This window comes from Pteropus alecto, unplaced genomic scaffold (assembly GCF_000325575.1).
Source record: "Pteropus alecto unplaced genomic scaffold, ASM32557v1 scaffold164, whole genome shotgun sequence".
Lineage (NCBI taxonomy): Eukaryota > Metazoa > Chordata > Mammalia > Chiroptera > Pteropodidae > Pteropus > Pteropus alecto.
This window is the reverse complement of record NW_006439568.1, coordinates 20,503,871-20,519,148: the sequence shown is the minus strand read 5'-3', so window position 1 is coordinate 20,519,148 and position 15,278 is coordinate 20,503,871. Positions and strand designations below refer to the sequence as shown.

At 38.5% G+C, this 15,278-nt stretch overlaps 1 protein-coding gene across 2 annotated transcripts in view; it reads right to left on the bottom strand.

The window, feature by feature from the left end:
• NCALD (neurocalcin delta) overlaps window positions 1-15,278 on the bottom strand; it is a 382,331-nt gene that overhangs the window by 264,068 nt on the left and 102,985 nt on the right. For both annotated transcript variants that reach the window (XM_015593057.2, XM_025050121.1), the window contains exon 2: window positions 3,784-3,836. The gene's annotated coding sequence lies outside the window, so the exon portion shown is untranslated. The remainder of the gene's footprint in view (window positions 1-3,783; window positions 3,837-15,278) is intronic.

Genomic DNA, 15,278 nt, shown 5'->3' with positions numbered 1-15,278 from the left:
CCCACTCAAGACAGCCACAGATACAAGGCAGAGATGACCTGCCATGAAAAGGAGCAGGAACATGGGCAAAAGCCCCAATCCTAAGGCCTAGACCCACAAGGCCCCCTGAGACTGAGGCTGGACCATGAGAACTGAGAATCTCACCACCATGGCCACAGCTTTGCACTGAGCAATGAACAAGAACGGTCTAATGCTAGCAGAGGAGCACAAACACACAGAGAGAAGCCCTCAGGCGAGCAGGTGTGGAGGATTTGCTAAAAGCTGAAGATGGAATTTGGACAGTGAGAAAAACTCTCTGGCCCACCAGGCCACACTGTACATGTGGTAACTACCGGCCACCACTGGAAAGCTCTGGAGCCTGGTGGGCTGAAATTAACTAACAAAATTGACTCAATCCCTCTCACATCAACAGACTTAGAAAAGAAGGGTGCCTATTTCTGAGTAGCAATATTATTTACTTTATTATCTATGGCTCTTCTACTAACAACGTCGAACATTCTATCAAAATTATGAGACATTCAAAAAAAAAAAGGAAAAACAACCCATTGTTAAGAAAAAGAAACCAACAGAACTAAACAGAAATGATCCAGATATTGGAACACTCATATGGAGACTTTCAAATAGCTATTATTAATACATAAAAGTCTCACATGGAAAAGAAGAATGGAATTTAGAAAAAGATGGAGAATTTCAGTAGAGAAGTAAAAACTATAGGACAGAATTAAATAGAAATCTTAGAAATAAAAATGTAATATCAAAAGTAAAGAATTCCTTTAATAGGCTGATGAGGAAACAGGACAGTTAAAAAAAAAAGAATAAGTAAACTTAAAAATAGGCCTATAGAAATTATCCAGAAAGACAGGAGTATTTTCTTAAAGTATCCAAGAGATGTAGAACCATATCGAACAGCATAATATGCATGTAATTATAGTACCAGAAGGAGGAGAGAAATAGAAAGGTGCCAAGGTAATTAAAAGGGGAAAGACTAGCTTTTCAACATAAGGTGCTGGAAAATTTGGATGTCCATATAAAAAATGGAACCTTGACCCTTACCTCACACCAGATACAAAAATTACCTCAAAATGTATCATATAACTAAACGTAAAACTTAATACTATAAAATTTCTAGAAAAAAAACAAGGACATCTTTGTATTTTTAGTTTTATCAAGGATCTTTTAGAACACAAAACTGCTATCTATAGAAGAAAAAAAAATCAATAAACTGAACATCATGAAAAGTAAAAACTGCTCTTTAAATGACACTTCTAAGAGTATTAGAAAACAAGCCAGACTTGGAAAAGCTACTTGCAAAGCATACATTTAATAAAAGGTTTTTACCCAGAATACATTCTATTATAGCGCAATAATAGAAATATAGATAACTTAATTTTTAAAATGAGTGAATGATTTGAACAGACTTTTTACCAAAGAAGATTTGTGAATGGCACAGAAGCACATGAAAGAATATTCAATGTCATTAATCATTAGAAAAATGATAGTTAAAGCTATAGAGAGATAACACTACACCAATTCAAATTGCTAAAATTACAGAGACTGATGATACCAAAAATTACATATGTAGCTGACTGGAATGCAAAATGGCTCAGTCATTTGGAAACAGCTGGAGGGATTTTTTAAAATAATGTCAAATAAAAATGTACTTGCTATATTTACCATGAGAAATTAAAACACACATCCATACAAACACCTATTAATGAATGATTATAGTAGCTTTATTCATGATAGCCCCCAAACTGTAAATAACCCACATGTTCATCAATTGGTAAATGGATAAACAAATTGTGGTATATCCGCACAATGGAATTCTACATACCAACAAAAAAGAGCAAACTACTGGTACTAGCAACAACACGAATGAATCTCAAAAACTATGCTACGTGAAAGAAGTCTGAAACAAAAGGCTACAGACTATATTACTCCACTGATATATTCTAAAAAAAAAAAATCTAAGGACAGAGATCAGATCAGCGATTGCCAAGGGTTGGAGGCAGAAGTAGATTTGCTGCAAAGGAGCACTCTTTCAGATGTTGATATGCTCTGCATCCTGACTGTGGTTACATGACTACATAATGTTCATCACGACTTATCAAACCATGAATTTCAAGAGAGTAAATTTTACTGTGTGCTAATTATACCTCAGTAAACTGAGCCAAAATAAATAAATAGACAAATAGTGCTATGGCAAAAGGAGGGTGATTGGTCAAGTGAATATCCACATGGAAAAAAACAATCTTGACTCTCTACTCTAAACCATAAAGCGTACAACCAGTTCCAGATGTCCTGTAGGTCATAATGTAAAATAACACAGCTTTCAGAAGAAAACATAAAACTTCTTTGTGATCTTGAAATAAAGCCAAGATTTCTTAAATAGGAAACCATAGTATTAACTACAGAGGAAAAAATAGATAATTTACATTATTTTAAAGGAATTTATGTTCATAAAAAGAAAGTGAAAATGTAGACCACAGGATAAAAAATTATACATATCCTACCGAGGCCTCACATTAAAAATATATAGTATTAAAAGTGTCTATAACTCAATAAGAAAGACAATTCAATAAGACAACCCAATTTTTTTTTTCAAAAGACTTGAATAAACACTTCACTTTTTCTTTTAAGACTTGAAAGGTCTTTTCACAAAACAAGATATGCGCACGGTCAATTAACATAGGAAAAAGTGCCCAACTTCATTACCCTATGGGAAATACAAATTAAAACTGCAATATGATCCTATTGCACACCCACCAGTAGAGCGGAAATGAAAAAAATCAAACAAAAACAGAAAACACCTAGTATTGGAAAGGATATGGAGAAATCAGAACCTTCTTACACTCCTGGTTGCCACGTAAATTTTTAAATCAATACAACCATTTTAGACAACTGATAATATCTGCTAAAGTTGAACATATACCAACCCCGTGACTCCAAAACTCTCCTCCTACACACATATCCAACAGAAATGTGTATATATAACGAAAAATAAAACTTATGAAAACTGACTCAAGAAGATATAGGAAACCTAAATAAGTCAGAAATTAAATCAGTAGGTAAAAAAAAATTTCCTTGGAAGAAAACACCAGGCCCAAACTGCTTTACTCTTATATTCCACCATAACATTTAAGTAGCAAGAAATTCAAATATTTTGAAAACCATTCCTGACAAGGAAAATCCCAGAAATAAATATTTTATCCAATCGCAAGACTAAAACTTAGCAAACTAAGTCTAGTGAAATATAGGAAAGACAACGCATCATGATTAAGTTGGTTTTATCTCGGCAAGGTAGCTTAACATTAGAAATACAATTCATGTAAATTACCATGAACAGAGGAAGGATAAAAACAATTGGATCATCTCAGAGAAAAGCATTCAATGAAATTAACATCGGGTGAACTAATTTACTTTTAGCAAACTAGAAATAGAGGAGAATTTCTTAATCTGGTATAGATTATTATTAAAGTACCTTCATCAAATGACGTACCAGAATTGATTTGATACAATTTTCCTACCATTGGATATTTAGATTCTCTCTTCTTTGTTTTGTTTGGCTATTATACTTCACTCTGTGATGAACATCTTTGTGCATGGATCAAGTTGCCTAACCTCTCTGCACCTCAATTTCCTCGCATACAAAATGGAAATAAAATAACACATAATTTACAAAGCTATTGCAAGGATTAAATAAGATGTTGGAATTAGGTCTTAGAGAGTCTTGGGAGAAAAGCGTTGTTTTGTAACTCTGAGGAAGATGTTGTTTGTATTTACCTGGTGGCGGATCTCTCAAAGCACGCTGCAGGCTCAAGTCAGAAGAAGTCACTCTGTCAAAAAATAAAAAAGTTATTGTCTTAGGTTATCAGGAGCCAAGCATATAATATCAGAGGAACGCAATCAGTAATGAAGCTATCGCTTGCTCTAGGATTCCTTTGCATCATTTGATATCTTCTGCCCATTCAGCAACCACGTCTCTAATCAGGTGAGAATGACTACTGCCATGCTCCTTTCATCTGCCCCTGACCTACAGCACTCCATTTTGCACAGCAGCCAGAATGATGATTCTAAAATCTGAGCATGACACATCACACCCCTCCTAAAACTCCTTCCACGACTTCCTCTTACCCTTGATATAAAGGCCAAGCCTTGCCGTGACTTTTAAGGTCCTTCGTCATCTGATGCCCACCTACTTCTCCAGCCTTGTTTCTCATCTCTGTACTATTGTCTGTGCTCCAGCTCCTCACTCCTCGCCACTTCCAGCTTTCATACACACTGCTCCTTCTGCCAGGACTACCTTCCCCTTCCCCACTCACCTTCACCTGACTAATTCCTGTCTGTCCTTTCATTCTCCTCTTAAGAGTCACTTCTTCAGTCAGGCTGTCTGCTCCCCTTGACCATCTTAATCTCCCCTATTTATACTTCTGAAGAAGCCTTCACATCTTCTTTTGCCACATCATACATACAACTACTTGTTCAATATATCTTGTCTTCCTTGTGAGCCCAAGGATTATGTCTGTTTTGTTCAGAGCTATATTTTCATGCCTAGCCCAGCACTGATCTCATAGTAGATGCCTAATAAATGCTTATTGAATAAAAGAATTAGTAAACTCATCCCTCAGTCCTCAGCTTTCCAACTCATCTTTTGATTCATACTAATAATTTAATAAACTTCTTACTTCACTACCATATTTCATTGATTGTTGGATTCACTGATTGTAAGAGATGATGCTATTTTATATAACAATAAAAAGGAAAAAGTGGCTGTAAATTAAACTGTCATACAAAACTAAGATTTAGAATTTTTATTTTATACTTATTGAAAGAGCTCTATTAGATTTATTTAGATATAGATTTTTGTTACATTCGTAAAAAAGAAAAATACAAAATACATTGGTTAGGTATTACAATTTCTTTTTGTTTACAAATAACGTTCAGAACCCACTCTCCTAAGTCACGTTTGCCACAGGGTCCAATGACTATGTTTTTCCATACAATATTGTCCCCTGTGCCACCAAGAGCTTTAATGATACAGCATTTCTTAAGAGTGCTCAAGTTTTATATTTGGGATTTTCTTCTAAGCTTCAGATACCTTTCCACAAGTGTTGATGTTGGCAAGAAAATCTGACTTAAGTGTCAGATTTCAGTCAACACCTAGGAATCACATTCCTCAGACGGTCATCAACTGGATCTCTGACTGAAACAACAGCAGTCTCAGTTGTGCAGTCTTGCAACCCACACTACCAAGTTCACACACATGCAGGCCATGCAACTACAGCACAACTACCACCTGACCGATTGCAATAGAAGATCCTTCCAGTTGTATGACACATCTGGTATCAGAGTATTAAAATGTGAGAAAAATGAAACATGTCTTAGAGTTAATGAACACAAGAGGTCAAGAGACACTCTTCAGAGAACTTAGGAAAGTTCATAAACTGAAGAAGGCAAATTCATTCTCTCTCTCTCTCTCTCACACTCACACACACACACACACACACTCACACACACACACTCATTCACTTATACATGGTCAGAGGCGTGACTAGAAACTGACTCCTCACGTGTTGGAGTGGGGCGGTGGGTGTACAAGGCGCTGGCTGAGAGGAGGGTAGGGGGTGAATTCACACTTGTCCAGCCGAGCCTTGGCACAGGTGCTTCCACTCTGCAGGAAGAAGGTGCTTCCTGACTTTCCGCTAGCCCAGCCGTGCCCCCACCACCCCCACAGACACTGTCCCCAGAGTGACTCCTCTCCCTAAGTATTTTTTGACCTATTAAAATATGCATTTTGCTTCTTCTTTTTTGAGATTTGCCTTCTTAATAAACTTTTAACTGTATAATACTTGTCGTTAACTACTACACACTGTTGCACAGTGGATCTCTGGGACTTTCTCATCTAGCATAACTGCAACATTACACCCACTGAATAAAGATCCCTTCACCCCCAGTAACTAGCAACCATTTGTGCTTCTGTGAGTTTGACCACTTTAGATACCATATTTAAGTGAAATCAGGAAGCATTGGCTTAATTCACTCAGCATAACATCTCCAAGATTCATCCACATTATTGAATATCACAGGATTACTTTCTTTTTTAAGGTTAATAGTCCATGATATGTACATACCATATAAAATACCATTTTTAAGGACACAGTTTTTAAATAATCAGACGTTTTTTAGAAACGTGTCATCACATTAAAGCAGAGCAGACTCTAGCACGAGGTTCCTTCATCCACAGTCCAGCATTCCAAGGCCTCGAGGTCTCAGCCTGTGAATACACAACCATGGCTGGGAAAAGGAAGAGGAAAGGAACATCACTGGAAAAGCCAGAGGGCCTCTCTGTGCCTCAGGGTCCTCATCTTTAAAATGGTCATGTAGGATTAGATGATGTATCACGTAAGGTCCCAACAAGAAAGAGATTACACACTCAAATGGGAGTTTTTATGAAGGGAGTTGCTAACAAGGTGTGGACCGGGTTAAGGAGACCACCTATAAGACGGTGAAGTGGGCGCCTCCTATTGGCCAAGTCCAAACAGAAGCCAGAGGTCGGATAAGCCCATTGATGTGGCCCATGGAGACTAGTCTCCCAGGACACAGAACAGTGTGGAGAAGTGGGGAATGGGTCTGGAAGGACAGAGAATGTCCAGCACGGATCATCCCTGAGGACCCACAGAGCTCCAATAGCCCATGACCATTTTGGTTCAAAATTAAGCTATGCTACAATAAGAAAAAAATTCTGTTTATGCCAAAGGTTTGAGAAAAATCTGCCAGGATGCAGTTTCTCATCATCCCGTGAGCTTAGCTCATAGCTGCACTTGTTTGCTGCTCTTGGACACAGTGCAGGCTGAGAACATTACACTGAAGTCCCTGCTTTTTTTTAACTGAGCTCTTACAAAGGCAGTGGGTTTTGAGCTAGTAATTGATGTTTCTCCCTTCTCGTCTTATCCCCCGAGACCCTTTCCTTTTCCAGAAGGTGGACCCTTCAGTGTCCACTGCCTCACAGAAGAGATGTTACAGATGGAGCAAAGGAAAGCCTTTTTTGGCTTTTTAAACCCAACCACTTAGAGACTCAGAAAACAGACAACCTGACGAGCCAGAGCAATGCTTTGCTCCCCCTGACATCCCACCCCAGACCAGAATGATGATTTCGTGTTGGAGGAAAGTATGAAGAGAAAGCTGGGACTGAGTAGACATTGTGATTCCTGAGAAAGGGCTCCCGAACCCCTCCCCACCGAGCTGACACAGTAACTGATAAGCACCACACGAGTCCTTTTCCTCACAGGTCATTTTCAAAATGCCCATCCTTTTCCCTGGACGGGGCCATGCTCCAAGTACCACGTTGCCCACCACACACCCAGCCTCCGGTGGCATGGAAGGCACACAGGAATTCAGGAGTCATAAGGGAGTTCAGTCCTAGGACGGAGGTGTGAGATTTTGAATTTCAAGAATCCTTTTGAAAATTTCACTTTGATAAATGCTTCTAAGGAATTTCCTAGTAGCACCCACTCTAAAGACCTAGGTAATGGGGTGACCAGTTTCTAGCATCTGTCCTGTCCTGAATTTAGGGACGATGCTGTAGCTGTTATGCAGACATCCAAGTGGGCAGCACTGGCTATGAGAGAGTTGTCACACTGTGTCATGAAAGCTCTCTCAAATGGGTTAGAACAAAAGCCCATCTGGAACAAAACAAAAATAAGTTTTGCAAATAAAACATGTCTTTTCTTCTTTCAAAGGAGTTAGATTATTTCCAAAAGCCTTTATAAAGTGAAGGAAGACTAACTTCTGACAAATAAGCTAGAAGGAGGAAGGAGGCTGCCTTCCTGCCCATCCTGAGGGAGGAGTCCAGCTGGGCCGGAGAGTTCAGGGATTAGCTGGACAACTGTGGCCAAATTGCTTAACCTCTCTGTGCCTTATTTTTTCTCATTTGCAAAAATGCCAGAGATTTGGATTAAGATAATTATCGAGACCCTTCCAACTCTAAGAACAGATGATTTTCAGGCCTGGAAAGAGACTTTTCAGCTCAGAGTCCAAGAATTTGCCATTGGAAAAAGGAAGCAAAGAAAGAACTGCCATTATCAGTCAACAAGGCTATAGTCTGACAAATAACAGAAAAGAAGTGCTCTGCAGATCCTGTCATCCTGGCGCCTTGACGCGTTATGGCTGTAGTCCTGTCTCACATGATACCATACAAATGGGCCATTCCGTGCATCTCGAGAATGCCCCACCATATTAGGAATTCTAATGGCTCCTCAGTAACATTACACAGTGCTGCTCCTGACGTGGCCATTTCAGTCAGCTTCAAACTCAACGCTAGATGAAAATATTACAACTAGATGATTTGTCAAGTGCTAAATCTAATCCCTGCTGCTTTTTTTCCAGAGTCCTTAAAAAGAAGAGTGCCAGATGTTATGCTTGTATATTTAATGGGAAACTGGGGAAAAAAACAGAACACAGCAAGACTAGTTGTAATATATAACTGTTTTTGAAAACCCACCATCTAAACATATCAGAAATAACATATTTTTTAAACTGTGACAAAGTCAAATGTCTCTCAAACAAAAAAAAATAATACGTCTGTCATTGAGTAAATCAGAATAAAACAATCTGTCAGTTGTAAAATGCAAATACTCCTTTATAACTAATTTGAATGCTTCCAAGTCTCTCAATAAATACCATGTTAACATATCAAAAATATTCAGAGGGAATTTCATCAACTTCAGAAAACATTAACTAATCAGTTACTTAGGTAACATCAGGCTGGATTTCCCATAAGCACTTATCACTTTTCAGGTACAAAATGGCTCACAATCTATTGCCCAAACTGTCCTCTCCTCTTGCTACCCCTTTCCACTCATCACACAAGCCAGGAACTGAACATAACTTAATACTCCTCCTCTTCTCCTCTCATCAATAACCTATAGATTGTGCCTACTGAGCATCTTCATTCCTAATGCCACCGCCTTAGATCAAGCCTTCATCCTCTATCTACTGGCAAGGTCTTTCATCCTTTGCCATCTTTAATTCATTCATCTTTGAGATTTATCTTTCTTGAGTACAATTTGATGTCATTCTCCTGCTCATACACACTCTTTAATGGCTCCCTGTCGCTTATAAGAACTCAAAATTCAACATGGTGTCCTCCCTCACACTCCATGCTCCAGCCTTGTCAAATTGCTTACAGTTTCTCACTAATTGTGATATTCAGGTCTCCGTGTCTTAATCAACCAAACCTATATGCCCACCTTCCAAAAGGGCCCATGTAACAATTCTGCTTCTTTCAAGACAAAAACTCCTTATGCTGGGCCCGCATGGCCTGTCCCCTGCCTCTCTTCACTTGGCACTATCCCCCTTCTCCACTCCAGTCTGCTCCCCTCCTCGGGGCGGTCATTTCCACATGGTGGAGGTCCTTTCTCTACTACTCTTCCCTTGTCTAATTTGAATTTGTTGTTTGGGCCTCAGGTTCAGCATGAATACCTCAGAGCAATCTCCCTCCAAAGAAAATCTGATCCTTCTGCTCTATACTCTGTAGCTTACTATTTTTTTCCCTGTTGCATTTATCACAACTGATGGTTATGTTTATTTTTGTGGTTATTAATTTAAAAACCATCACCTTCTATGGACATTCACCTCTGTGAAGTAGAGATGGTTCAAGTCCAAAGTTTATCCCCAGAGGTTAGCACAGTGCCTTGTATTCAGAAAAAGTTTTTAAACCAGTGCATGATATCTCCAACCTCACTTCTTCTATGAAAAATTCCTTGCTCATTCCTACCACACAGATAAAAAGGATCACTTCCTCTCCTGCAGCTCAGCTATGCCCTGAACAGACTTAAACCAGGGTACCCATGAAATCTAATGCACTTCCATGTTGTGCTGCTTCTACTAGACTGTAAACTCCTTGTGGGCAAAAATTTCTATTATGTTATTGAGTGAATCCTTAAGGCACAATAAAAAAGAAAAAAAAAGAGTACAAAGAGGAACATATGTCCTCAGATATCAATTTGTAGGAGTGCCACAAGAATAGCATCAAGATAATTTTGTACTTCAATTTGTATTTTAGATTTTTTTCAACATCAACTAACAAATATGAACCTACTACATTCATTTAATTGTGAGCAGATTCTAGCTAGAATAGGGTAAAAGGACACAAATCTATCACTCCTGGGTACCAGGTCCTTCCCCCTCTGTCATTGTTCTATCCCCAGAGTGTAGCATAGCGCATGCATATTGTCTGTGCTCAATAAATGTTTGACGAATAAATGAACAAAAAAATGAATAACAGAATGAAAAAATAAATGATTCTTATCCTCAAAGAATTTACTATTTAAAGAAATAATCAGCAGATTCATCAAAATTTTGAAATTATCACAGGCATCTCATATTAGATTGAACAAAATGTAATTGCTGCTTTTGGAGGGCAATTTCATATGATTTAATCTAATATTTATGTGCAGTAGTATACATGCATACATTTTTTTCCATCATGCTTATTTATAACTTTTATCCATTTGTATAAGATAAACTATGGTGCAAATAACAGGTGTCTATAACTAGAACCATATGTTCTGGTTTGCCTGACACCACTTTTGGCTTAAACCTATTGCCTTGGAATAATTATTTCACTATCATGTTCATACTCACTATAAATATTTCATTATCAAAAGTGTCCTGATGTGGATTGTAAAACTCTGTGATCTGCTAAAATCCTCTAAGACATTCTCAGGCTTGCGATCATAGCCATAAGAAAGCTTTCTCTCTCTATGGATGTTACTTCTTTCTCCTTTGAAGACAAAGGATGTGTATGATGAGAATAAATACTGGCTTCCCAGGAGGCCTCATCTTGGGGGAATGTCACATTTAGGGACGCATGGTCTAAAAATAACTAATAAGTAAGCATAATCTCTACTAGTTCTTGAAGAATATTAAAGAGAATCCAATAGATAACTCACAGCAATACTTCTTCAAAACTCCTCCCACTCCTCGCTAAGCCCAGACATCAGAGAGCTCCTGGGTGGGGGTGGGCTGAAGGAAGGAACCTCGGCCTTCCCAAAGCTCCAGGACCAACTTCCAAAGCACACACCTCTCCTCCCACCTCTTCCTTACGCCACACCACGAACCCATCTCCAAATTCTGCATCAACAAATTATAAAAAGTGGGGATCAGTAAAGATGGAACATTCTTTAGAGGAGAGGGGAAGAGGAGGAAACTGAGTGGGTAAAGGCAAAATTCTTTGATGGGGAGATGGGAAGGAGTTCAAACAATTATGTTGCACACACGCACATACACAGACACCCTCAAAACAGGCAGAAAGACTGTGCAAGATTAAAAGAGATGAAAGTGACATAAAGGGTCAAATGGATTCCGGATCCAAAAACAGTTAGAGGACATTTGAGTATGGACTATATATTAGATGATTTTGTGGAACTGCTGCTAATTGTCTTAGATATAATAATGATATTGTGTTTATTTAGAAGATGGTCCCTATTCTTAGGAGAAACACGTGCAAGTATTTAGGGGTGAAGCATCATGATGTCCTCAACCTATACTGAAGTGGTTCATTTACCCATGAATCTTAAACACAAACTTAATCCAATGTGTGAGTGTATGTATGTGTGTGTGTGTGTATACACATATATATATATGAAGTGAACACGAAAAAGTACATGTAACATGTAGCAAAAGGGACTATGAATTATTGTCAGCTTTTCTGTGGGTTAATTTTAAAAACAAAAAGGAACGAGCAATAAGTAAATAGAGTCTCTTTCACATGTGTGCTAAATATTCCACACAATGCCCATGTATTTGCCTTTGAAGCTCTAACTGCACTGACCACAGGGTGTGGAAACAATGCCACAGCCCTTCATGCTGGGAGGGATTGTTTATTAAACCTTCAGGGAACCAAACTTCTAGTGGGAAAGTAATAGAGTGCCATGGGGAGGACTAGCTCTGGGAGGAATCAAAACTAATCTCTTTAGCATTTCCTGACCCCTGCCCCAGCACAAGACAGCTCCTTTCTGTGAACTTCTTTGCTCACCATATGTGGGTCACTCCATCCCTTCTGCTACATATCCAGAGATTCGAGCATGAGTCTGATGCAGCTCTAATCCTCCACTTCCATATTCCAAGAGTGACCACTTAATTTATCGTTCAAATCAAGATACTTTTAAGAGTGAAAGGGGGTGCTAACCGGACAGAGTACTAGAAGAACCAGTATAAACTAGAGATGTCCCAGGAACATCTGGATATATAGCCACCCTATTTATCCCCCAGCAGCGGGTGTACTAGATGAATACATAAATGATAGCAACAATAATGGTTAACCATGTAACAAAACAATAAAAACCAACTGCCATAAACAATTGCTTGGAAGAATCAGGAAGAAATTCATGGAGGATGAGGAATTTCAAATTGGTCTTAAAATAATAACAGGATTTCTGCAGGTAGAGATGGAAGGAAAGGTCGCTCCAAATAGAAGGAATTATATGAGCAAAAGCTAAAGTAGGAAAGCATGGGTTGTGCCAGAGAAATGGAATCAATCTCATTTAGCTGATCTGAGAGGTGCCCATAGGAAAGACAAGGAGATGAGCTTGGAGGGGTAAACTGTAACCACAGTGAAAAGTCCATAGTCAGTCCAATGGGTAATAGGGAGTCACTGAGGGTTTTAGGGAAGGACAGCAATAAGACTATGGAGGGATCTGAATATCAGGCTAAAGACTTAAGGCCAGAGGATCAGACAGATCTTTTACAGTAGAGTCTTCTACAATAAGAACACCCGTCATTATAAACCATATAACCCAGCCTGCAAACATGAATGATATAAACCAAAAGAAAACTCTCACAGACATTGATGTCATAAGCTTTTCAAAACTATCTTTATTCGCTCTAGTATGTGGTTCTGTTTTATGTGCTTGGTCAAATATTACTTCTTCTGTCAATTTTTTACCATAAACATTCTTACAGGAGCCCTATAGCCAGAAAGTCATTGTCACAGAAACAGAAATGAGAAAGTTAAAGTGTTCAGAATTGTCCAAGATCAAAAAGATGAGGCCAGAAAACGCAGCATTTGAGCTAAAGGAAAAGCGGGTTAGTGAGAGGAGAGGGTTGGGATAACTTTCCTCTGAAGATGAGAAATTATATTTTCAATGCACAGCTCATGTTAACTCAAGTCCCTCTGCCCCACACAAAGAAGCCTGAGGCAATCTTGCATTTAATGAGATTAATTATATTTTTTCCCAGAGGTTAATTTACAGACATTTATTGGATTACATAGAGAATTTCGAGAAAGAAAATTAAAAGACTGTTTTCAATTTTATACTACATGTTTGACTAGAGAAGAGCACATGCCTCATAGAAGAAACAGTCATTCTAGAGAAAACTATTAATATCAAATCTTTCCGGAAAAGGTGGACAACGCTGGCAAAGCAATCTCATTTCCAGAGAAGAATGGCCCAACAGGAAGCCAGTGCTCTGGTCTCTAAATACAAAGCCAGGGATATTTGTAAACAGAAAGCACATATTCCCTTTGTATAGAGGGTGTGCCCTGCTCTTCAAAACATATTCCCTGGTCAGTTAAGGCCACAAATGAATGGAAGAAAAGGCTGATCTAGAGAAGTAGTTCTTTAGTTTTCAGTCCATAGATTTTTATATCTTCGAAGGACATCCAGGAAAAATAAACAGGAGCCATCTTTAAGAGGCTGCCGCTGAGCTTTTGAAAACTTAATTGCAATTAAAGGGGACCTATCAAATATGCTTAAGCCTACAAAGTCATGAATGTATTTAACACCTTTGGAGGAAGAGAGAGAACCAATTCATTATTTTGAAACCTGGTAAATAAAGGAAAAGAATCAAATACCTATCTCATCTCTCCTGTATGAACTGTACTACTCAGTGACTAAAAGATAAATGAGAGGAAGCAATTTTCTATAAAAGTATCCCACTTAATAAATGAAAAAAAAAAAGTCTAAAGTAGAATATCACCATTTTACCATCCCTAATAAATAAATGAATCTAGGCATTAAGCATCCCTAATAAATAAATGAATCTAGGCATTAAGCATCCCTAATAAATAAATGAATCTAGGCATTAAGCATCAATAATTGTTCATATTACAAAAAGAGGAACAGACAAATACTTCCTTCCGATGGAAGAACACTCCTAGAAGTGTTGCCAGAAGAACTGTATCTGAGTCTGATCACACCTCCAAATCCAGCTACCACACTGCAGGAAATACAGAAGACAGAGGAATATAGGGAAATGTATCCTGAGTATGCAAACAGCTAAGTCCATGGAATTCTACATATCAATGAACATCCCTCTTTCATTGGTCTGGTACAATCTTCTATTAACTTTACTACTGGCCATAGACTAATGAAGGCAAATCTGGTTATCACTGTTACTGAGTGCTAGACCTCCTAACAACTGGAACCAACAATGAGCTCCAGTGGATCAGCTAGCTGTATAGTGGGGGTTGATTACATTGGTTCTCTTCCATCGCAGAGGGGGCAAAAATTTGTCCTCACTGGAATCAATACATTCCGGATGAGGAATTGCCTTTTCTAAGTACCACCATTCACATACTTAGACGATGCCTGATTTATCGTCATAGTGCCACTCACATTTCTTCTGACCAAGGCACTAATCTCTCAACAAAAGAAGTGCAACAACTTACTTATGACCATGAACTTCTCTCATGTTGCCACAGACTCCAGCATCCGGAAGCAGCTGGTCTGACAGAATGGTGGAATCCTAGTGACTGCTTCAGCAAGGTGAACCATGCTATGGGTGAACAATTCTTGTGATAAAAAAAAAGTTCTTTGCATTAACCTAAAATGTTGAACTTCTGTCCTTTGATCTTGGTCTATTGCCAAAGTTTACATGTTTTGTGCTATTTTAAAAACACGTTTTATCACATGTGTGTTAGTCTGCCATGAGATTTGTACAGAGGAAATCAGGGACATAAATTAAGAATGTCAACTGCTGTTGATATTCAACACTCAGCAACAGTATAACGTGTAGCCAGAGGTTTTCAGAGCCAAGAGAAAGGCAGCGGAATTCAGGAACTAATTAAAGCAATGAATCAGCGCTGCTCCTGAGGCCTGTTGCACATCCAGACCTTTAAAAATAAATATTCCACCACATGTTCACAAGATTACTGACAGTTTCTCATTAGGTGAATACTTAGCTCTTTAATAAACCAAAAGATTCTCTCCCAGGTAGTCACAATATTTACCACAATGCAGAGATGAAAATTGTCGCTAATGAAATTTCATTCACAA